The 24,354-nt window shown below is 43.8% G+C and overlaps 1 protein-coding gene across 1 annotated transcript in view; it reads left to right on the top strand.

Moving 5' to 3' along the window:
- The first annotated feature begins 14,475 nt into the window (after nucleotides 1-14,475).
- Nucleotides 14,476-24,354, top strand: part of SIL1 (SIL1 nucleotide exchange factor) — a 219,094-nt gene continuing 209,215 nt past the window's right edge. Inside the window, exon 1 of the mRNA XM_077911887.1 lies at nucleotides 14,476-14,634. The gene's annotated coding sequence lies outside the window, so the exon portion shown is untranslated. The remainder of the gene's footprint in view (nucleotides 14,635-24,354) is intronic.

The raw sequence follows: 24,354 nt of genomic DNA, 5'->3' as shown, positions 1-24,354 counted from the left end.
AAGACCAGAAAGCTGTTTATTTATTTAGTAAGCTGTAAATCAACGTGGGACTGGAACTTACAACCCTGAGATCAAGAGTGACACCCTCTACTGACTGAGCCAGCCAGGTACCCCCACGGAGCTGTGTTTGTTTGTTTGTTTGTTTGTTTGTTTCAGGAAGCTGTGTTTTTAAAGAAATCTCCCCATGTAATTTTAATGCAGCTAATTCATTACTTGGCATGTGGAAACCACTGGAGAGCACTCAAAATATTTGCTTTCAGGTTTTACATTCCCTCCTGAATAGATGTGATTCTGGCTTCCACGTCCACCATGTATCATGATTGCAAATAATGAAATAGTTGACTAACAGTGATTTAAGGAGTAAGGATATTTAGTTATCTCATGTAATGAGAAAACTAGAGGTTAGTAGCTTTACATTTAGTTAATTTAGCCATTTGATAATGTCATCAGGATCCAGATTTTTTTTTTTTTTTTTTTATATGATAGGCACACAGTGAGAGAGAAGAGAGGCGGAGACATAGGCAGAGGGAGAAGCAGGCTCCATGCACCGGGAGCCCAACGTGGGATTCGATCCCGGGTCTCCAGGATCACGCCTTGGGCCAAAGGCAGGCACCAAACCGCTGCGCCACCCAGGGATCCCAGGATCCAGATTTTCTCATTTGCCACCTTCATGGTATTGTTCCATTCTGTGGCTTGTCCCCTTATAGTCCTAAAATGGCTGCTGCCCCTCTGAACAGCATGAGATCACATGATGACTTCCAAGGTGGGGGAAAAAAAAGGGATGAAGAAGGTATCTATTGAATTGAATAGGAAAATCTTTCCCAGAGGCTTCCAGACTTCTAGGTTTCATTGTCCAGAACTAGATCACTTGTCTATCCTTAGGTTTGAAAGGGTGGGGCAAGGGATATTGAGAAAGTATCTGGCATTTTTGAGCCCCTGTAGTGGAAGGTAAGGAAAAAGTGTAGAAAAATGACTTTTGGGTAAGTAATTACCAGTGTTTCCCACAAAAACCTCTCTAGACTACTCTTAGGTCACCTTAATTGCTAGGTTCAATGACTTCTCTCCAGCTGTCCTTGTACTTGACTTCTCTGTGATGTTTTGTGTTGCTGGCTCTCACTTTCTTGAAACTCTTTTCTTGTTTGTTGCTATACATTCTCTCTACCTCTCTGATTACTTCTGCTTAAGCTCCCCCTACTACTCTTCTTTTCTTTTTCTTTTTTTTTTTAAGATTTTTAAAAACTTATTTATGAGAGAGAGAGGCAGAGACACAGGCAGAGGGAGAAGCAAACTCCATGCAGGGAGCCTGACATGGGACTCGATCCCGGGTCTCCAGGATCACACCCTGAGCTGAAGGCATCGCTAAACCGCTGAGCCACCGGGCTCTCCCCTACCCTTCTTTTCTTTTTTTTTTTTTCCTTCTTTTCTTTATAGGTTAGTGTTACCATGTTTTTTGTTTTGTTTTGTTTTGTTTTTTACCAGATCCTGTCTTAGCATCTCTGAGCATCTAAACTAAGCAATCCATCCTACCCATGTGACTAACATCTAACGAGAGCTGTTTGTGGTCTACCCCTTGAGACTTTATATTTGACCATGGGCTTCCCTTCTCTATAGTCCTATACACTATAGTCCTGACACTCCCACTGCCATGACTCTTTCTCTTCTCTGCATTACAGAGGTATTGCTCTTGATAAGATCCTTACCAGCTTTCTCTTAAGAACAGACCTTAAAAAAATGTTACTTATAACCTCTCACAGGGATAGATGCTGGGACTGAAGGACCCTTTGTTTTTCCACACTCCCTGGGATTTCAGAATAGAAGCTGAATTGCTCCACAAGATAAAGAGGTGATGAGTTTAGAGTCCCAGAGTTTAAAGGATCAAGAAGTGAAAGACTAGAGTCAGTTGAGAGCTGGGTGATAGAAGAATTGAGAAGCACGTACCACTTATGGCTACATGAGAGAATATGAATAGATATGTCTAGAGTTGAGTTTTCAAGTGAAACATGTGTTATGACCCCTCTCTGTGACTGTACAAATTTTTATTGAATACTTCCGAAGCTACCATATATGTGATATGACTCGATTTCAGATAGACAACAGTGAGGGAGCCATAGGTTTAGGAAGCTGGCAGCATGGACAACCCCACATATGAGTCACACCCAGGCTATCAAAGCATCTCTTTGATCTCTGACCCCAAGCAGCTTCCAGCCCACCCTCCATGTAGCTGCCAGAATGATCTTTCCAAAACACAAACCCAGGTCATTTTCCTGCTTAAATCTTTTACTGGCTCCCCAATTGGTTCTTCTCAAACCTGGGGTTCTTCATGGATCATCATTGTCAGGGGTCTTCAGTACCCATTAGAACATTCATTATTTAATTTTTTAAAAATGTAAGCATAGTCTATAATACCCAGATGGCCCCCTTATAACCAAATACTTTGAGGAGATTTTAGTATGTTTCCACTCATATTTATTCATCAGGTTGGTGCCAAGTAATCTGAAATGACAGCATTTAACTTTTAATGTTATAATTATTTTCATTTTCTCTGTTCACAGATATAGCCTCAGCACCTAGAACAGTGCCTGGCACATCATAGGTATTCAATAAAGAATTGTGAATAAATCAATGAATGAAATATCTCAAACTGAGTTCTGATATTCTTGGGGATTCTCTGTAGTTAGATCTCTTCAGCATGGCATGTGAGGCTCTTCACAATCAAGCTAGGAATACTCAACTAGTAATTTTACCAGACAGTCTGGGCAGGATGTGGAGGCATAGTCCTTTTTAGAAAAAAAAAAAAAAGAAGAAGAAGAAGAAAGTAGAAAGGATTTATGTACATTTTGACAGGGAAGACGTGATATGCAAATGGTTGCAAATATAATGCAAATGACATGCAACTTCTCATGCAAATGAGCATCCTGTCTTTGGAATCAACTGCCTGAGTATTCACTAATTTGTCTGTGGTACTGGCAGTAAATCTTTCAAGGGCTTAGGATGCAAGTTTCCTTGGTGGGAATGTGTGTATATTGGGAGGGGGAGGTGGTGGAAAGGGGTCTCTCAAGGAAGAGTCAGTGTAATGCTATAAGCCTGCTTCTTAGGATGAAGCTTGGTACAGTATGTGGATTAATATGAAGTTATGCTGCCGCGATATTCCAAAGGCTGGCATTTTGGAATTGGTAGAAAATGTGGGGCAACAAAATGTAACTCCTTGTACCCCTTCAACTCTGGCAACTCCACATTTTCTGTCCCACCTGTCTTACACCATCTAGGCTGTAGGCTACAGAGTAGAGAATGGGGAGTCAGAGATCCCTCACTTTAGGTCCTCACCATGAGAAACACAGATGAGTGTGAGATAAGGGCTCTTGTAAATCAGAGCTGAAGGAGGTAAAGAGCCTGAGGTGGAGTTCTGCATTTCCTAATCTCATGACAAGAAGAATTTAGCTGAATTTCTACTACACCTCTTAGAAAAAAGATAGGTGGTTCCAAGAAGCATGGGGGCTTTCTGAGAAATAGATCTTAATCTCAATGCCAATGATGTGGTCTGACAAAATTGGAAGCTTACTTGGAAATCTAAAGGAAAAAAAGTCAGCTGTGTTTTTTTCATTATAAAAACCTGTTCTAAAAAAATAAAAATAATAAAAAAATAAAAACCTGTTCTTCCCTGTCCACGAAGTGAAAGGAAATTTTTGGTTACACAGACTTCTCCAGTAATTAAAAGTACTGGGAAGGGATGCATGGGTGGATCATTCGGTTGAGCGTTGGACTCTTGATTTCAGCTCCGGATGTGATCTCAGGGTCCTGGGATTAAGCCCTGCTCAGCAGGGATTCTGCTTGGGGATTTCTCTCTCTCCCTCTGACCCTCCTCTCCTACTTGGACATGCACATGTACATGCTCTTTCTCTCTAAAATAAATAGATAAATCTTTTTTTAATATTGGGAAAATAAAATAAAAGAGCGTCTAGGAGATATATTTTAACATAGGTCAGAATCACTGGGGCACCTGGGCAGCTCAGTCATTTAAGTGTCTTGGCTCAGGTATGTTCTCAGGGTCATGAGTTAGAGCCTCACATGGTAGGTATGGAGCCTATTAAAAAAAAAAAAAGTCAACATGGCTCAGAATCGTTTTTTTTTTTTTTTTTTAGAATCGTTTTTTTTTCTAACACTGTGCTTTGCAATCAGACTTTAGTTCAAATTTCCACCTCTCAGCTATACAGACTCAGGCAACTTACTCAATTTTTCTGAAACTTAGTTTCCTCATCTGTAAAATAGGAGTAGCAGAATCTTTAGGAGATTGCTGTGAAGATTAAATGAGATAATGTACATATTTTGTGATGTGGAAATGTTGGGGTTTAGAGCAAATGATCAAGAAAGAATTCTTGAGACATCTTTGGTGCAAAAAGGTTGTTTTTTTTTAAAGCACAAGACCCATGGGCAAAAAGAGTGGCACTTGGGTTGTGACAGGTGACTGATTATGTACTTTCTATTTGGGAGGGGATTAGGGATAGCCTAAGTCTCTATGTAATTTTGGAAGCAAGGTTTCCAGGACCTTTAGGGGGTTAACTATTGTTAGGAAAATGCTGTTTATTACTGTTTAATAAAACCTTAGTCATGAAATGCTTCAGATGTGTCTCAGTGGGCCATATGGTTGGAGGATGATTACTAACATATATCTTGGGGGAGAGAGGTAAAGGAAGTTTCCAAAGGAATTTTTATATGTTAAAGTAGGCTTACAGGATCCTGGGGGGGGAGGTCAAGATAATATTAAGCTACAATTGCCTTTTGCCATTAGGGAAGTGTCAACACTGAGTTCCTAGGGAAAGGTTGCTCTGCCTGTTTCAAAGACTTGTCAGTGAGCTGTAAGTAGCAAGGAAATTTAATTTTTTCATTTGCCTTTGTTTCCTACATCACTTAGCACAGTATCTGGCTCACAGTGAATATTTAATAAGTATAGTTATTTGCAGTGATCACCTGTGGATTTGCTGCTTAGAGTCCATTCACCTTCCGTCTGGTAACTGTACCTCATTTTCTTCTGGTGAGCCATCATTCTCTCCTCAGTCCATGTAGTTTTAATGAAACTGACTCCACTCTGAGCACCAGGAATAGAGCATGTGACTTAGGTTTAAACCAATTAGACCATCCTCTCCTCTAATCCACAGTTATTGATTAAAAAATGGGGGCATACATAGAGTTACCATATGCTCTCAAAACTTCATGCCTCAATACATACCCACAGGTATTGAAAACAGGTGTGCAAACAATGGCTTATATGTGAATGTTCATAGCACCATTATTTATAAGTAAAAAAATGGAAACAACCTAAATGTCCATTGTCTGATGAACAGATAAAGAAAATGTTGTATCCATACAATAGGAATGATATTCAGTTCAGTCATAAAAAGGAACAAAATACTGATGCATGCTACCACATGGATGAACCTTGAAAACATTATGCTAAGTGAAAAAAAATGCACAAAAAGACATATGTTACATGATTTCATTTATATGAAATATCCAGAAGAGGCTAATCTATGGAGACAGAAAAAGTAGCTTAGTGGTTGTCAGGGACTGGAGAGGGATGGGGAGTGACTGCTAATGGGCATGGGATTTCTCTTTCAGGTGATGAAAATATTTTGGAATTAGCTAGTAGTAATAATTGTGCAACATTGTGAATAGACTAAAAGACACTGAACTGCATACTTTAAAAGGATGAATTTTATAGTATGTGAATTATGTCTCAATTAAAAAAACAAAACTATAAATAAAATGTATGGCCACATGGCTCGAGCAGGCTAATGAAAGCCAGTCCAATTCAGTACAATTCTTTGGTCTATATTCTGCTGATCCGTTGGGCCTGAGATTGAACCATCAACCTAGCTGAAAGTGGAGTCAAGAAATGAAGAGACATCACGACCTGGCTAGATCTTGTTTGGAGCAAGACTAATTATCCCAGTTTGCCTGGAACTTTCCTGATTCTAGTACTGAAAACCCTGTGTCCATGTTGGTCACCTGGTTGGATCTCTAAATCTACTTCTGCTTGAAACTCAGGATTCCACTTGTGGACTTTTCAATTACAAGGGTAAATAAATTCCCTTTTTGTTTTAGCAAGTGTCACAGGTTGGGTTCTCCAGGCGCAGGCACCAAGACAGAGTTCAGGGTTCAAGACATTTACTAGGGAACAACACCTATGAAAGGAAGAAAGCAGAAGAAGGATTAGGCAGAGGAAGAAGTCAGAATGTGATGCAGGCTCTTGACCAATCCAGCAAAAGCTCTGGAAGTAGTATTGCCATTCAGAAGGTCCCACACTGAAGGAAAACAGCTGGGCCATTATACTCTTTCTGCTCCTTTTCACCTCCAGACTTCTAGTTAACCTTTAAGTCTCAGCCTAAATGTTGACTTTCAGGGGAGGCTTTTCCTAAAAGCCTCAGTGATATTAAATCCCATTGTGCTTGGCCCATCTCATGTAGTTACTTGATTAATTATTATTCTTTTTTTCACATCTGTCTTTCAATTTTTTAGCCTCATGCAGGAAAGGACTCTTCTGGTTAGCTGTTTCTAGGTAACAAACTACCTCAAATCTTAGTGGCTTACAACAGAGTTTGGCAAAGTAGGGCCTATGTGCCGGATCTAGGTCACAGCATATTTTTATATAACTAGAAAACTGTGTGTGTGTGTGTGTGTGTGTGTGTGTGTTTACATTTTTAAGGAGTTATTTTAAAAACCCAGAACAAGAACAGTATGTAAAGAGACAGTACATGGTCTGCAAAGCCTAAAATATTTACTATCTGGCCCTTTATAGGAAAACATTGCCTATTTGTGGGTTAAAACAACAGCCAGTTTGTTAATGGCTCATGATATTGTATGCTAGGGATTCAGGAAGAGTTTGGTTGCATGATTCTTCTGCTCTATGTGATGTTGACTGGGACCTCTCAGGGGTACTCTGCTGGAGGTTGGTCTTGTCTAAAAGGTCCAAGAAGGCTTCACTCAACCTCTGGTACCTTGGCAGTGTGGCTGGAAGGCTGGGCTCAGTTGAGCCCCTCTCCCTGTCCATGCTGTCTCACTATTAGGGTGGATGCACTTATTGCAGAATGGCTCAGGTCTCTAAAGAGACCAACCGTGGGGGCTTGCAGAGTAGACTTAAGATGGGATAGCATCACCTCTTCTGTACTCTGTAGTTTAAAGCAATCTAGATTCACAGGGATGACATATATGCTGCACCTCTCGATGACAGGAATGCAAAGAATTTGAGACTGCCTTTAATTTACTTCAAGAGTCTGCTTGCTCACTATTAAATCCCCAGCTCTTAGCACACCACCTGGCACTTGAACTCAATAAATTTGTTAACTAATGGGACACACTGTAATAGGTGGAATCTGACCTATTTGTAATATTAGGTTTGGAACTAGAACAAAGGGTCTACTTAGACCATCACTGGAATAACCATTGGTTATTCCATTTTGGAGCTACCATCATCCTGGCACTGTGATGCATCTCTCTCAGAGTATTTGAACTTCAGTTTCCTTTTTGGTTAATGAGGAGCAGTAACACCTGCATCTCACAGGCTGCTCATGAAAATTAAATGGCGTACATGAGAGAGCTTTATAAATTGTGAGGTTCTTTTTTTTTTTTTTAAGATTTTATTTATTTATTAATGAGACACACAGAGAGAAAGAGAGGCAGAGACACAGGCAGAGGGAGAAGCAGGCTCCATGCAGGGAACCTGACATGGGACTCGATCCCGGGTCTCCAGGATCACGCCCTGGGTTAAAAGTAGGCACTAAACCACTGAGCCACCGGGGCTGCCCAAACTGTGAGGTTCTATTTAACGCTGTTACTATTCTCATTGTTGCCCAGGGTGGGCAGTTGACAAGGCCAGAGCCCCTAGGTCCCCTGCCCTGGAGTAGGATCCCTCAACCTTACCTAGCTCTCCATCTCTTCCCCCTACCAATCACTGAGGAGTCAGCATTAGGAGAATGAAGTAGGGCTCCTGTGGCTTTGCAATCCACTTCTAGCCAGAGATTTATTTCCCCACAGTGGCTCTAGTGATGGTTCGATTGTTCTCATAATTCCATAATGATCTTGGTGCCAATGCCTCCCACTCTGGGTGTCTCTGTAGAGGCCGTGGGGAAATGGGAAGCCACACTAGCTAAACAAATAAGAATGATTAGTTGCATGTGGCCAGCCCTTTGCTGCCGGAGCTGGCCTATTGTGTGCTTCAACATATGCAGTAATAAAGATGCTGCTGAGAAAAACCACATTGAACTTGTCATCTTCACCTAGCCCCAGAAAATGCAGTATGCCTTCTCCAGAGGAGCTCCCAAGATCCTCTGTTCCAGAGATACTCCCATGCCTCTCATTTCATGTGTACCTCATTTTTGACCAGAGGAAGGGTTTGTCTGCTTGAGTAATACCTGTTCTTTCAAACTTTCCATAAAAGTTCATGTATAGCCTGGGCATGATGTATATAATGTGTGTGTGGTATGTGTAGGCCTGTAAGTGGAATAATTAGTTAGAATATTAAGTGGGAATAGAAATCAGGATCTCTTGTGTGAGTTTGCAAGTGTCCATATGTGTATTTATGTGTGATTTAACTTTCCCTGGCTTCTAGCACCACGTCTGTGTAACTGATGTGCATGGAAAAGAATAGTACTCGTAACTAAGATCAATTCAGCACTTACTGTGCCAGGTACTGGGCTGAATGTTTTATATATATTACTTCATTAAATCTCTGTAACAGTTATTGAAGGGAGCACTAGTATTATCTCCATGTTACAGATAGGGAAACACCCCTGTAAGGTAGCTTAGGGTTAAAGCAACTTGCTTAGCTAGTGAGGGGCAGTCAGGATTTGAGCTGTCTGTCTGATTCCAAAGCCTGTTCTTAAACTGCCCCACAGTCCCAAATCCAGGCTCCCCTGCTGACAATGATGCTGGATTTGATGATCTAATATTCTGAGGCATGCCACCCAGCCAGCTTCATTCTCTGTATGTGATCTCCCAAAGCTTTGGTGCTCCGGAGCCTTTATTAGGGACAGTGTCAGAGGAGGGAAGGGTTCTCTCCTTATAGGCTTACTGACCCAGGACCGTGCTAGGAGGTGCAGACATGGTCAGTCACTGTACCTGTCATGCCCAGGATTCCCTATAGCAGACAACCTCCCTTCCGCAGCTCTGTGCTTGGAGAAGCAGCCCTGGCCCTTGTGTAGATTGGACTAGGAGAGGGCCCACACAGGCTGCCCTACAAGAGCCCTGCAGTGGCCTTATTATTGGGATCCTTCAGGTGTGTGTTTGGGGGGGGGGGTCGAGACTGCAGTGAACTATTCAGTCAACTTGACTCAGCCAGGAATGTAGAATTAAACTATCTTGACCAGCCAGACACCTTGGTGTGATGCAGATGACAAGAGCAAGAGGATAGGTGGTCTGTGAGAAAGAGAGAAGAGAAAGTAGCCTGTCTTCAGACCACCATGGTTCCAGCTCCAGTTCTTGCCTGTTTGTCTTTACATCAGCCCTTTATAATGGATCTGGGCAAACTTGAACTGCTTTGTATGATAAAGGGGTAAATAAAGAATTTGGAGGCTTGGGGGAGAATCCAGGAGACTAGAGATGTCAACTGGCTGACTGGATACCACGCAAGAGAAAGAAGATAAGATTCATGGAGCAATAGAAGTGAGCCAGGGACTTGGGAGGAAATAACTGCTCAAGTAGATTTTCACATTGTCTGCTGTGGGGTGTATGGGATTAACATTCTCCTCCATCACCCCGGGATGTCTGCAGTAAATTCTTTATTTCACACTGATGCTTTTGCAGCCATGGGTTCTTGGTGGGGAAATAGAGCAGGATGAGGAGATAGCTCATACCAAGGTTATACTTCATCTGCTCCTAGTCTGGTTTCCTTAGAGTCTCTGATTGATTTTCAAGGCTACTTTCCGTGTATATGTTTTCATGTTTCACTAGGCATATCTAATTGTGTAATTATGTAAGAAAGTGCCACTAAATGTAGACAGACCTCTTTGACTTCCTCAACCAATAGAATATGGCAGGAAAGATGCTATGTGACTTCTTCATGATCTTCTGAAGCTAGATCATAAAAATACCATGCACTTTTATGTTTTGTTCTCTTGGGATGCTCATTGTTAGAAACCAGCTACCAAACTGTGAGGAGGCCAAGCAGCCACAGGGAGAGGCCACTTGCCAGTGTCCTGGCTGATAGTACCAGTTGAGGTCCCAACCGACAGCCAGCATCAACTGCTAGCCATGTGAGTGAGCATCTTGCCTTCATTGAACCATGCCAGTTGACAGTACACAGAGCAGAGTTGATTCTTCCCTGCCAAGCCCTACCCAAACTGCTAAATAAATGATTGTTTTGGGATGCTTTGTTATGCAGCCATGAATAGCAGGAATGGGGCTGTAGCTGTGCCTGCCCTGTGTGCGTGTTCCTGTGGTTCACTGTCTTTGTGGGTATCTGCAGACAGTGCATTTGTGTCAGATGGCTGTGTTGCTGAGTAGGCATGTAGTTGAAAGTGTTTCTGGAGAGAAAATCATGGTTCTTGGGGTTTGCTTTGGCCTCAGTGGGAGCTGTTTGGTGAGAAACCTTTGAAATCTTGTCTGTCTTGTAGGTCTCTTCTTTTGAGTGTTTTTCCTTTGAACCAGAGAGACCTGTATAGCTGAGAGCAAATGCAGCTTAAATGTACTGACTTTTCTGGCCAAAGCCCCCTGCCAAGGCCTTCTAGCAGGTGAGAAGCTGTCATACAGAGGCCTCACATTCCTTTTGCAGGGTCTATTTTGTTATTTTCCCTTTTCTGCTAATGAGGCCTTCAGAAATGAACCAGAGGAAAATACAGTCACTGGGGTCCTTGATGTCTCCTGGAGTAGAGACGTTTGAATTCTTGAGTTCCACCAGGGAACTCAGATGTGCCCAGGTTTCAGTGTAGAGATTATCTGGTTTCTGGCCTGCCTTGGCTGCTGCCACCCACACCATCTCAATGTAGCCCAGGAAGTGGAGGATCTGGTTTAGGAGGCCAATTCCTCTTGGTCTTGGCAGTGCCACTCAGCTTCTTGCTTCTTCTATGTTGGTGGCCCTACTCAGCTTTTCTGGGAACACTGAGAGCTCTAGTTTCACACTCCTGCCCTTGCATTGCCTCTCAGGACTTCTAAAGTGCTATTGTCCAATAAAACTTTCTGTGACGACAGAAATGTTCTATAATCTATGCTATCTGATATGGTACACATTAGCCACATGTGGCTCCTGAGCACTTGAAATGAGGGTAGTGTGACTAAGGAACTGAGTTTTATATTTTGTTTCATTGTAATTTAAATCTAAGTACTACATGTGGCTATAGGCTAACATATTGAACAATAGAGATCTGATGAGTTCAAAGAGTTTTGTTTTATCTGTAAAATGTGAATTAAATCTGCCCCATCTGCATCACAAGGCTGTCTGGAGCAAACAAGTTGATGAATGGGGAAAAGATGTACTCACCTAAAGGATTTCGCAAGAAAGAACTGAGTGGGCTTACTTTTATAGCTCTGTTAATATTTCTGTTTTATAGCCCTTGCTGGACAGTGTTGATTTGATCTGTTTGCATTTCTGTGTCTCTTGTCTGACCCTGAGCTCTTTGAGGGTATGAACCCAGTGGGACTATTTCACAGCTATATCCTCATAGCCAACAGCTGGCATGTAGCTTAGTATTCATGTTCAAGTGAATAAAATATCTGGAGTCCAGAAGGGATTTCTGGCAGCAGGATTTAAAGTGTATGGTGAAAGCTGAGGGGGGAGGGGTAAAGAGAGGAGGAAGCAAGACAGAACAATATGGTGGTGAGACAGAGCTGGGGCTCCTGCTCCCCATGCTCAACAGTCTAGGCCCATCCAGAGAGAGCAGGGAGTCAATTCTTTTTTTTTTTTATAATTTTTATTTTATTTTATTTATGATAGTCACACAGAGAGAGAGAGAGAGGGAGAGACACAGGTAGAGGGAGAAGCAGACTCCATGCACTGGGAGCCCGACGTGGGATTCGATCCCGGGTCTCCAGGATCGCGCCCTGGGCCAAAGGCAGGCGCCAAACCGCTGCGCCACCCAGGGATCCCCCTGGGAGTCAATTCTTGATGCCAGGAATGCTTTTACACAACTGGGTGTCAGGTTTATGGGAGCTTAATTGAGAATGGGTGATCAGAGGAGAGAAATGATCTACTCAACACACTTTGCTTATTGAAGAAGGCTAGATTGAACATTTAAATCTCTGCCTAGCAGGGCTCTGGGGATGGATGCTGTGGTTTCCTTTGACTGATACTGGCCAGATTGAGGGCTATTTCTCAGGATTTCTACCTCTACAAACTTTTGCTCTTCTGAGGAGTGGAAGAGGGATCTTTGAAGCTCTCCAATAGAGCTGTAAGAAGATGTGGCTTTTGTTTGTTGTTAACTTATTTAAGAGGAAATTTAAAACTTATTTCTGCTCAATTCCAAGATTAATACAAGGAAACAGAGACTTCTGTGATCCCATCACCCACTCTGATCCCTGGATTTCAAACTTCTCACCTTTACAGTGGTCCTCCTTGTTTGGGGGCCATGAAAGTGTGGCTCTCTGCTTAGGCACAGCCCTGCACACTGGTTTTAGCAGCTGAGGAAGCTTGAGCTCAGAGCTAGTTCTCCTGGGAAGGCGGTTTTCAGTCAAGGTTTTGGGAACTGGTGGGACTCAGAATTTCCCTTTCCCACACACTTAAACTGGTTATATCTGTCCTAAGAAGGAAGCCAGGTTCTTGAGTGCTGGCAGCTCTGTGTCCAGCTGGAGTCTTCTCTTGGCCCATGCATTTATTTATTCATTCTAACACTTGAGCTTATTCTATTTATAAGCATATTACTCTTGTAGCACTTTAATGTCTTTTTATAACTTGCATCAGGCTCCATTGTAATTTATATATTCATTCTGTAACTTATCACTGAGGCCATAGTTATTTTTTAAATTTACTATTTATCCCCATGGTACTAGGCAGTGACACAAGGTAGGATTATTCCTGGGCTAATCTTCCTGCCCCCCCACTACTCTTAGTAGCCGCCTGGGTGTCCCATGGAAAAAGTGAGCTGATACTTATCCTTTCCTACCCAGTCCCAGGGAAGTGTCCTATGTAGACCTTTCTGAAAAAACTGGCACTTCCCACTCAACTATTGCCCAAAGGCTTGTTCTCCTTCCCCAGGCTACTAACCAATTTGCTCACAGCTTAAAGGTAATTTCGCATCTGTTTGAAGTAAACATAATCAAGAAAGTAGACCAACTGCTAGAAGCCCACATAATACATCGATTATGGAAAATAACTCCAGACAGGTTGATTGTTTCCTCTTGGAGAATACCTGCTGTTTGGAGGAAGTTACTGCTTGTTTGAATTGTCGTTTTCTCTAGGAATCACTGCGTCTGGACGCTCAGGGCCTGAAGGAGAACCCTATTTTGCCAGTCGGATTAAACTGCTCTGGTCAGGGAAGGGAAGGTCTTATCACGCAGAGAAGGGGACTTTGGGAAGCACCCAATTCTGGCTTACATTCTATTTTGTCACTTCCTGACTGTATGACCTCGTACAAGTTCTTCAACTTCTTTGACTCTTAGCTTCCCGTCTATGAAAAGGGGATGACTGTTCTGATCTTAGGCAGTTGTAAGAAGTAAATAATATATGCAGCACCTGGCACGTGTAAGACATTCAGAGGTAGAGCAGAATTTCAGCTGTAGATGACTTTTACTTTGAAAATGATAGGTCGGGGCAGCCCGGGTGGCGCAGCGGTTTAGCGCCGCCTGAAGCCCGGGGTGTGATCCTGGAGACCCGGGATTGAGTCCCACGTCAGGCTTCCTGCGTGGAGCCTGCTTCTCCCTCTGCCTCTCTCTCGCTCTCTCTGAATAAATAAATAAATCTTTAAAAAAAAAAAGAAAGAAAGAAAGGGATCCCTGGGTGGCGCAGCGGTTTGGCGCCTGCCTTTGGCCCAGGGCGCGATCCTGGAGACCCGGGATCGAATCCCACGTCGGGCTCCCGGTGCATGGAGCCTGCTTCTCCCTCTGCCTATGTCTCTGCCTCTCTCTCTCTCTGTGACTATCATAAATTAAAAAAAAAAAAAAAGAAAGAAAATGATAGGTCGTTGTTAAGTCACACAATACAAAGTAGATGACTTGCTGGTGAACTATATGCACGAATTTTCAAAGGACTGTTTTTAGTGCTTGAGACTCTCGGATATATCCCACACCGAATGGCAGCGGCTGAATTTTTACTCATATCTTCTGGTTTCCTTCTGTTGTTCCTTCCGGTCGAAAGAAATAAGGCTGTTGGGAAACCAGAGATGAAACTTCCAAGCGCCGTTCTGGCTTAGCCTGAGAGCGCAGTCAGACCCCCTGCCGCGTCTCCCTCCCGCGGAGGGGGACCGGGGAGAGCACAGCGGCTGCGCGCGGGGGCGGGGCTTAGCGCCCGGGAGGGAGGCGGGGCTTAACCACTCCGCAGCCAGGAAAGGGGAGGGAGGCGGCTATTGGGCGAGACGGCGAGCGACGTAATAACTGCGCGCTCACGGCTGCAGAGGGTCGTCGCCGCGTCTGCGCACGGGGAGCTGGTTGCCGCTGCAGCCGCCTGGAATTGTGGGGGTTGTGTCTGCCCCTCGGCTGCCGGGCGGGAAGCCCAAGGTAGGGGCGGTGCGGGCCGCCCGGCCCCGGAGCCGGGAGAGGGCTCAGGGCGCGGTGGGAGCCTCCTCCCGCCGGCCCGGCGCCCTCCCAGCACTCTCCGGATCCCCCCCAGGACACCCCTGCCCCCACTACACCTCGTCCCTCCGAAGCGGGACGTCTGACTGAGCCCCGGCCTCAGCCCAGGAGTCGCCTTCCCTACCTTTTCTTTCCAGAGCGTCTCCAGTAACTCTTCCTAAGTGCCAGGAGATGAGGCGGTGGGGATTCCGAGACTAGCTTTTGATTTCTACCAGCTTCCTTCCCTGTTTGCTTCTCCCGCCCTCAGTTTCTGCATCTAACTGCTGTTTCGTTAACACTGGTTCTTGGCTGAGGCCTCTGCCTCTTCGCCATATGGGATTGCCCTCTACCCGCGTGCTATTTCCACGCTTGCGTTTCCCCTTTTCCCGGTAGATGGAAGACTTGGCTCGGAAGCACAGGTTACAGACTTTGGTGTTTTTCCAATCACCTAGAAGGTTGCGTTTAAGGTGGAGTATGGATGCCTGCAGTGCTTCCCAGGTGTTCTGATTCTGATGGTCTTGGAACTCTTGCCTTGAGAGTCTCTGCTGTAGAAGATTGGAGGGAATCCGTTGCCGTATGAGCCCCTGAAATGGGGCTCTGGGTGGCAAACAACACCTAAGACCCGAGAGGCCAGTGAGGGTTTCCTTGCACTCTCGAAGCTAGAGGGACGTTCGGTTTATTTTTTTATAAGGATTTTATTTATTTATTTATGTGAGACCCACAGAGGCAGAGACACAGGCAGAGGGAGAAGCAGGCTCCCTGCAGGGAGCCCGACTCGGGACCCGATCCCCGGGACTTCAGGATCACACCCTGGGCCGAAGTCGGCGCTAAACCGCTGAGCCACCCGGGCTGCCCCGTTCGATGTCTTTAAAAAAATTTTGACCACCTATCTGTAGTGTCAGATTTCTACCAAACTAGTGAAAATATCTGGCACTGATTCAAGCCTGTCTGGCTTTCTGACCTCAGTAAAACAAACAAAAAAAACCACAAACTGCTCTGGGGGATTGAAGGGGTTAGATTAACAGAGAGTAGGTAGGCATGAGGAGACTGAATCTTCCGTGTTTGATAAGAAAAGAAACTGATGTGTTTATAAACAGTGGCAGTGATTGTTTTGACAGCCAAAAGATGTTTTGTTTTGTATGTGTGTTTTTAGCTGTCGCCCCACCCAAGCTTTTTTTGTGGTGGTTTTCTGATAAAAATAGAGCCAGATTTGGGTTTTGGATAGGTTTTTGACAGGAGCCAGGGTTTGAGGATGTTAGGATTGAGGTTTGTATGATGGATTGTAACTTGGTGTGTGGTCTTTTCTTTTCTTTCTTTCTTTTAATGTTTTATTTATTCATGAGAGACAGAGAGGGAGAAGCAGGCTCCATGCATGGAGCCTGATGTGGGACTCGAAACCAGAACTCCAAGATCACACCCTGGGCCAAAGGCCACCCAGTGTCCCCAGTGTGTGGTTTCTTTATTTTTTTTTATTTTAAAGATTTTATTTATTCATGATAGTCACATCACACACACACACACACACACACACACACACAGAGAGAGAGAGAGAGGGAGAGAGAGGGAGAAGCAGGCCCCATGCAGGGAGCCCGACGTGGGATTCGATCCCGGGTCTCCAGGATCGCGCCCTGGGCCAAAGGCAGGCGCCAAACCGCTGCACCACCCGGGGATCCCTCCAATGTGTGGTTTCAGTTGAAATGTGGCCCTTAGGGTTTTTTTTTTTTCTTGGCCCTTAGGTTTTTAAGAAGGTGTCGTCACACCAGACTGACTTTAGTTTTTCTTTAGGTTTCATGAATTTAATCTGCTAATTCATACATGAGATGTTCTGATGAAATTGGCTACAGAAAAGACTGCCTCCATTTTACAGATGGTGGGACTGGGGAATTGGTTATATGGTAACCTAGGAATGAGAAGTTGCCTTTTCTTGGATTCCTATTTTCTTGACCTTCCCTGATGTCTTTGATTTTTTTTTTTAATTTTTTTTTTTTATTTTTATTTTTATTTATTTATGATAGTCACACAGAGAGAGAGAGAGGCAGAGACACAGGCAGAGGGAGAAGCAGGCTCCATGCACCGGAAGCCCGACGTGGGATTCGATCCCGGGTCTCCAGGATCGCGCCCTGGGCCAAAGGCAGGCGCTAAACCGCTGCGCCACCCAGGGATCCCTCTGATGTCTTTGGAGGCCAGTTATTCTCTGCAGAGGCCAACTTTGAGCCCTGGTGTGTTTCATTGACCTGATGAAAGGCTAATTAAATAAAACTGAAAAACTGACAATATGGGTTTTAAAATAAACCAGCCAGAACTTCTTCCTTGAGTGCTGTTCTCCTTTAGAGTGGTATGTGTAGGTGTGAGTGGTGGGAGTGTGGCTTCAGTGATAGGGTCATTGTCCAATGCAGTTTTGAAAATCTACCTCTGAAATGGTCTTCAGAGACATTTTGAACCATGTTAGTGATCAGTTTCATTGATACAGAATACCATGCTGTTGGGTTTTTTTTTTTTTTGCCTTTTTTTTTTTTTTTTTTTTACCCCAAATGACATGGTTAAAGCAACCTTGTCACCTGATTTGTCTTCACATGAGTAAGACGTTCTTTTGACGTGGACAAAATAGATTATTTTGGTGTAATGGTGAACATGTTTTGAATTTATCATTTATTAGCTGTATGACCTTGCACAAGTCACTTCCTAGGCTTAGTTTTCCATTGCATAAAAACGGGAATACTGGAGTGCTTGGCTGGTTCAGTCAGTGGAACACGTGGCTCTTGATCTTGGGATTGTGAGTTCGAGCCTGATGTTGGTTGTAGAGATGACTTTAAAATTCTTAAAAAAAAAAAAAAAAAAAGGTAATGCTTACTTGGAAGAGTGATTAAATGAGGAACACGTTAATGACATAGGAATGCAGTAACGGTTTCTACCCTTAAAGAATGAAGATTTTCTATTAATGAGAGTATTTTTTGAAAAATGAGTCTCTAAAATCAAGTTGTACCTTTTCCCAAATAGGTAGATGTTTTTCAGTTCTTTGTTTATTATGTTTGTGGATTCATGCTCTGACTTCATCCTACTTCTTGTCTTTTTTTTCCATTCATTTTCTATCCTTTCCTGAGTGAAGCTGTGCTGCAGAGGCTCTCTGCCAGTCTCTTGGAGTAAGCTTCTTTTCAGGAGAGCTAATCTGAACATGCTTACAATGCTAGCGCCTTGGTCATATATTCCTGGGGATTTTTCTCTGGGGCCGCAGCTGGTGCTTAGCTCATGCTCTGTAGCACAGGCATCTCTAACTCCTGGATTTGGTGTCAATTTGGAGACCTGTCCTTGTGAGGCTAATCTTTTCTCTTTCTGAACAAGGATGAATACTTTAGCCTTCTCTGAGTCAGCCTTAAGCTGCAAGCCTTAGTTTATCACAGCATAGAGCTTCTTATTTTAATTATGTGTAGTCTAAAGCGGCAATATTCTGCTCTTTTCTTCATGTTCTTTCATCAAGAGCTTCGATGCTGAGCAAGGGAGGAAGAGAATAGCCCCTTGCTATTGAGGTGGGGCTTTGGGTAACCCCTGATTCCTAGCGTAGACAGTAATTGAGTTTGCCTTTGGGATAAGAACCTTGTAAAAGATAGAAGCTGCTCAGGACACATGTGAAGAATCTCTGAGAATTTTACTGACTTGGGAAGGTTTACAACTAGCATCCTTCCTTGTGCTGTTTTCCACCTTGGAGACAGAATCCAGGAACAACAGAATTATGTTCAACACAGACTTGTAGTTCCTTCAGGTTCCACCAGGCAGCACATAGATAAGGGTGTGATTTTGTTGGCTGGCCAGGTCTCATTCTCCTAACAGTACCCTTGGCTTTGGTGTTTTAGGCATTGAGATGTGTCTTAAGTCATTTATGGCATGCTGTATTAGAATATCATTGGCTGGGTGGTTTAAATAACAAACATATATTTCTCCCCAGTTCTAGAGATTGGAAGTGTGAGATTAGGGTGCCAGCATGGTGAGGTTCTTAAACATAGTGGTTCAGCTATTGAGACGTCTAATCAAGTGATTCTCAACCTTTTGTTCTTTATTATCTTTTGGGACTTTTTCCCCCCATGGAATTTTAATACCACTGCCCATGGAATTTTAATACTATGTATCTGTTTAAGTACTGTGGCCCTTTGGAGGGCCATCAACTTAAAATATGTAAGAATTTTCTTCCCCAAGAATCAATCCCCCGCTCCCCAACCTCTTCTACTTGGGGGTGATACTACCCTCATTGAGAATGCATGGTCTTACTTATATTGTCTCTCTAATACAGCCATCAAGGCATGTTTTATACCTAGAAGATTGAGCTATCACCACGCCAGACTGGCAAAAATGGTAGAACATTATCTCATTCAATCTTACTATCAACCTTGTAAAATAGTTGGTATTATCCCCATTTTACAAATGAAAAAATAGGCTCAATGAGGTTAAGTGACTTGACCAAAGTCAAAGTTTTTTGTAGCCAGGCTTTAAACTCAGTTCTGACTCCACCGTGATTCTTTTTTATTTTTTATTTTTTTTAAGATTTTATTTATTCATGAGAGAAACACAGAGAGAGAGGCAGAGACATAGATGAAGGGAGAAGCAGGCTCCCTGTGGGGAGCCCGATGTGGCACTCGATCCCAGGACCCCGGGATCATGACCTGAGTGGAAGGCAGGCACTCAACCACTGAATCACCCAGGCATCCCAAACACAGTGATTCTTTTGGGCTATGCTACCCCTCTTCCTCTCACCAGGAGCCTACTATCATCAGCAGGATATGAGACCATTTATTTTCTCAAGGCCTTCCTAGGGCCAGGCCCAATGGAAAATGTTGAGGACACTTAAGTGAGAAAGAGTTCCTGCTCTTGAAGAGCTCAGTAAAGTTTCCCTGGATGGGATGCCTTAGGGTAGTTCTCTTGTTAATCATTCCTGTTTGACTTCTCCTGAGATAGCTGGCAATAGCTAAGGATTGTCGTGGGAAGATTTGAGCTAGTTGGCCTTTATAAGGGTCAAAGCTGTGAATGTCCCTCCTAGTTCCATTTGCCAACCAGCTGAGCTGTTTCTTTTTTCAAAAAGATTTTATTTATTCATGAGAGAGACAGAGAGAGAAGCAGAGACACAGGGAGAGGGAGAAGCAGGCTCCATGTAGGGAGCCTGATGTGGGACTGGATCCTGAGCCTCTAGGATCACACCCTGGGCTGAAGGCGGCGCTAAACCGCTGAACAGCGCCCCCCCCCCCCCTTCCGGCGGGCTGCCCCGCTGAGCTGTTTCTAATCGCTGAGCCTATTGTATAAAGTATGTAGCAGGACCAGGAAACTCCTTGGCCGTTACATGTTTGTAAGCATGAGGATTAATAAGAATGCCATTTCTTTTCTTTTTTTTTAAAGATTTATTTATTTATTTATGATAGAGAGAGAGAGAGAGAGAAGCAGAGACACAGGAGGAGGGAGAAGCAGGCTCCATGCTGGGAGCCCTATGCGGTACTCGATCCCAGGACTCCAGGATCACGCCCTGGGCCACAGGCAGGCGCTAAACCACTGAGCCACCCAGGGATCCCCATGAGCCACCCAGGGATCCCCTATTTCTTTTCTTATTAATATCCCTAATAATTCAGGGCAGAAGTTGTTTTGTCCCTTTTTTTTTTTTTTTTTAAGATTTTATTTATTTATTCATCAGAGACCACACAGAGAGAGAGGCAGAGACATAGGCAGAGGGAGAAGCAAGCTCCTTGTAGGGAGCCTGATGTGGGACTTGATCCCAGAACTCCGGGAGCGTCCAAAGGCAGACACTCAATGGCTGAGCCACCCAGGTGTCCCTGTTTTGTCCCTTTCTGATGTTATTCCATATTGTCTGCCTCAAAACCTAATGCTGTTAAGAGAGCTCGAGAAGAAATGGAATATGTGTGGAGGTAGAGGTGGGAGGGATAATTTTTACCTGGCCTTCTCCAAAGAGGCTAGAATTGAGTTTAGTCTTGACTACTTTTATTTTCTTCCAAACTGTGGACTTTGTAAAAACAGATTTTTTTTGAGAGAGAGAAGAGGGGAGGGGCAGAGGGAGACAGGGAATCTTAAGCAGGCTCCATGCCCGGTGCAGAGCTGGACTTCCGGGCTCAGTCTCATGACCCCGAGATCATGACCCTTGCCGAAATCAAGAGTTGGATGCTTAACTGACTGAACTACCCAGGTGCTCCCCAAATCTTGGACTTTTGAGGTGTTCCATTTACCGTTTGTGTCTCTGATGCCTCCTTGGCCTTATTTTCATAGCTGAAGCTGCTATATTGGCTCAGGTGTTCCTGGACCCAAGTTGGAGCCTTTGGATAGTGTCTGATGTTTAGCCCATGTCCCATGTCCTATCCGCAGAGAAATGGGAAGGGGTATGTGGGGTATGTTTCTGAGGTCCGTTTGCTGGCTGTGTCCTGACTGAGGGCACTGTGGGCCTTTTAATTACCATTTATCATTCTAGGCAGAGGAAAATCACAGGAGTCAGTGAACTGATCCATGTCTAGCTACTTGACTTACTGTGAGTTCTCTGCCTTTTCTGTCTTGTGAAGGGAGGAGTTATAGGGACACTTGAGTGGCTCAGCGGTTGAGTGTCTGCCTTTGGCTCAGGGCATGATCCCAGGATCCGGGATCGAGTTCCACATCAGGCTTCTTGTGGGGAACCTGCTTCTCCCTCTGCCTATATCTCTGCCTCTCTCTGTGTGTGTCTCTCATGAATAAATAAATAAATCTTAAAAAAAAAAATGAAGGGAGGAGTCATAGAAACTGAAAGAAGAATCACAGATGCATCTCCTAGGTCAGGTGAGGGAGGCTGATACCGTGGACTTTTAAATGGGTGTTTATTTATGTCTGGAAATAGCTTCATGCTTTTGCCTCTTTCATTTCTATGAGGCTCCCACGGGGTCAGCAACCATCTGACCAAACTCCAGAAAACTAGTTCAGTGGAAGTAACATAAAGTAGGACAATCGATACAGACAACATTGATTGGTCACACTTTGAATTCAGTTGGTAGTAGATTTTGGAAGCTTAAGGGGCAAGATCTTAAGGAAGGTATTTAAGGTTGATTTTGTGACTCTCCCCATTGCTGCTCATGGGGAGTTGGTTTGATTGTATTCGTGAAGCAGAGTCTCTATCCTTGGGCCTGGCTGGCCGCTAAAGTCTGAAATTGTGGTGTTTATGGGCTAGAAGACATCATCCTAGAGGTCTTTATATCAATTTTATTGGAAACCTCAGTGCTGGGTCTGGTTCAGATCCAAGAAATGGCTGTTGGTGGTTCCTTGGTTGAGTAAAGAGTCAGGAGGTACCCTTGTGGATCTTTCACCTTCCAGTGCTTGAGTTTTGTATTTGATGGGTTCTTACTTTACTGATGACAAAACTGAGCTCCAGAGAAGTGAAATGGGCTATATACCTTTTTTAAGGCCATCAGCATATTACTGGCAGAGCTGAGACTCAAGCCAGAGGGCTCACAGAGGGTGGCCATAGAAGTTGTTAAAATTATTTAAAGCCTTATAAAGATGCAAGATGCCACTGCAGTTAAAAATCTCCAGGGAGGAAGAAGGCCCTGCCTCCAATGACTGCCTTGTTCATTATCTTAAAACCCTTGCTGGTGAGGTTTTTGGCTGTCATGCTGATTTCTTTCCTACTCATGTTGAAGTATGTTTTCTCTTGATCTTACCCCAGAGGAAATAGAATTGAAGCTTCCCCCGATTTTAAAAACAAAGAACAAATGCTCAAGCCAGGATGCTCTGAACACCTTTACAGGTGTTCTGTAAAGAATGGGGCCAGTGCATCAGTGGACCTTATCTGGTGACCCAAGCAAACCCATAATACACCACTAAAAGAAGAGTGAGGGAGTGAATGGTGTGTTGGTGGTTTAAAACATTTCTGGAGTCAGCTCACTTGGTATTGTATTATGCTGTTTACTTAATAGCTGTCAAGTCATGGACAAATTACCCATTTTCTCTGAGCCTTAATTTCATGATCTATAGAATGGGAATAGTAATAGTTCCTCTTGGAACTGTCTTGAGAAATACTTGAAAGAATACATATGGAAAGTGGTTCCTCTGGCACAGTCTTAAGTACTCTGTGTTACCAATCATGTTAACAATAGTAATTTCTAGTTCCTGACCCGAGACTTGGTTCCAGGATAAGGTATGCTGACCAAGCAAGTGTTACCTTCACCATTGCATCATTGCCTGTCTCCTTTGTTGATTGACTGTTCATATCAGTGGTCACAGCTGGCTTGTGCTGAGTAACTAAAAGTCATGAATACCAAGGAACTCTGGTGCTTCTTTGTCATCTTCTCCCTTACTTGACTTACTCCTCGCTTTTCCAAGGCTGTCTTTAATCCGCTCTCCCGGTTGACCGATGTGGGGATGTTACTGGAGCAGGGCTGGCTGTCCAGAGCTTGCCTGGGGCCCTCTGACAGTATGTTCTCCTTGTCTCTTGCCTTCTGCTCTTCAGACAGACGTGAAGCAATTAGCTTGTTATGGGAACTTTGACTTCTGTCACACTTTCTTCTGATTTGTATGCCCATTTCTGGTCCTTGCACAAGGTCAGGGAGGCACAGTCAAATACACTGACTCGGATTTTGTGTTCAAGTTGACTCCTTTCTCTTTGAGATTTACAACTGGTTCAGTGTAGCAGTGGGGGTGGGAGTGGGGGGAAAACCCCTGAAGCTACTACCCCTCATTATTATTGATCTCAAGCTGAGTTTCTAAAAAACCTGAGTATCGTAATTACCGGTGCCTTACTTCTATGAATGAAACAAATAGGCTGAAACCTTATTGGGAGGGAAGACCAGTCTGAGTTGGTTTAAAAAAAATAGAGTCTTTTTCAAAGAAGTGCTATTGTCTTAAATTTTTTGGCAAGCCTCTGCAGTATCTTTCTTACCTAGTCTTAATGCTCCCCCTGTTCCCTGTAACTGCTCCTGAGTTACTATGGGAGCCTCCTCCTATCCTTTACTTCGGTTTCCTCTAGGACATTGTGTACCACTGCTTCTTGGGGTCTTCCTAAACACAGTGCTGACTGGAGAGCCCTCAGACTTCCAAGCCTTCAGTGGCACCCTCTTGTCCGAACGTTCCTATGTTCTGTGCCTATCACGATGTATCCCTGTCCCACTTTTTTAATTCTGTCCTCTACCATTACCCACATGTATGCTTGGCTCTTGATAAACTGGTCCATGTGGCCCTCTAATCTTGGCCTCATGTTTGTGACTCGGCCAGTTCTTCTGCCCAGAGTCCCCTCTCCTTCTTTTCCTGCTTAAGCTGCACAACTGCCTTCTTCAGTGAACCTTGATGAATACCTCCTCATCTATATCTCCATAGCAACACTTTGATTATAGAATTTAGCATACTTTATCCTGGTTAGTTATTTTGTCTGTTACTATATGAACATCTCAAGGACATGGACTCTGCTTGATTTTGTGTCTTCAGCGTAATGCCGAGTGTAACATGGACACCATAAATACTTGTTGAATGAAGGAATACATGAAAGCCTGAGAAATAACAGTGCTGTTCAGTTCCCAATTCTTTCCTGAAGCTTTCCTTAAATGCTCCTCACAGTGAGTCTGGCATGCTCAACTCCCAGAGCCCTTTGTGTCTGAAGTAGTCTGATTCTATAGAGTAAGTCTTTGCTTACCACCTGGATTAGAAATTCCTAGAGGGCAGAAAGTG

The sequence above is a fragment of the Canis aureus genome, chromosome 10 (assembly GCF_053574225.1).
Source record: "Canis aureus isolate CA01 chromosome 10, VMU_Caureus_v.1.0, whole genome shotgun sequence".
Classification (NCBI taxonomy): domain Eukaryota; kingdom Metazoa; phylum Chordata; class Mammalia; order Carnivora; family Canidae; genus Canis; species Canis aureus.
Note: the sequence above shows the minus strand (reverse complement) of the source record. Positions and strands in the feature narration are given on the sequence as shown.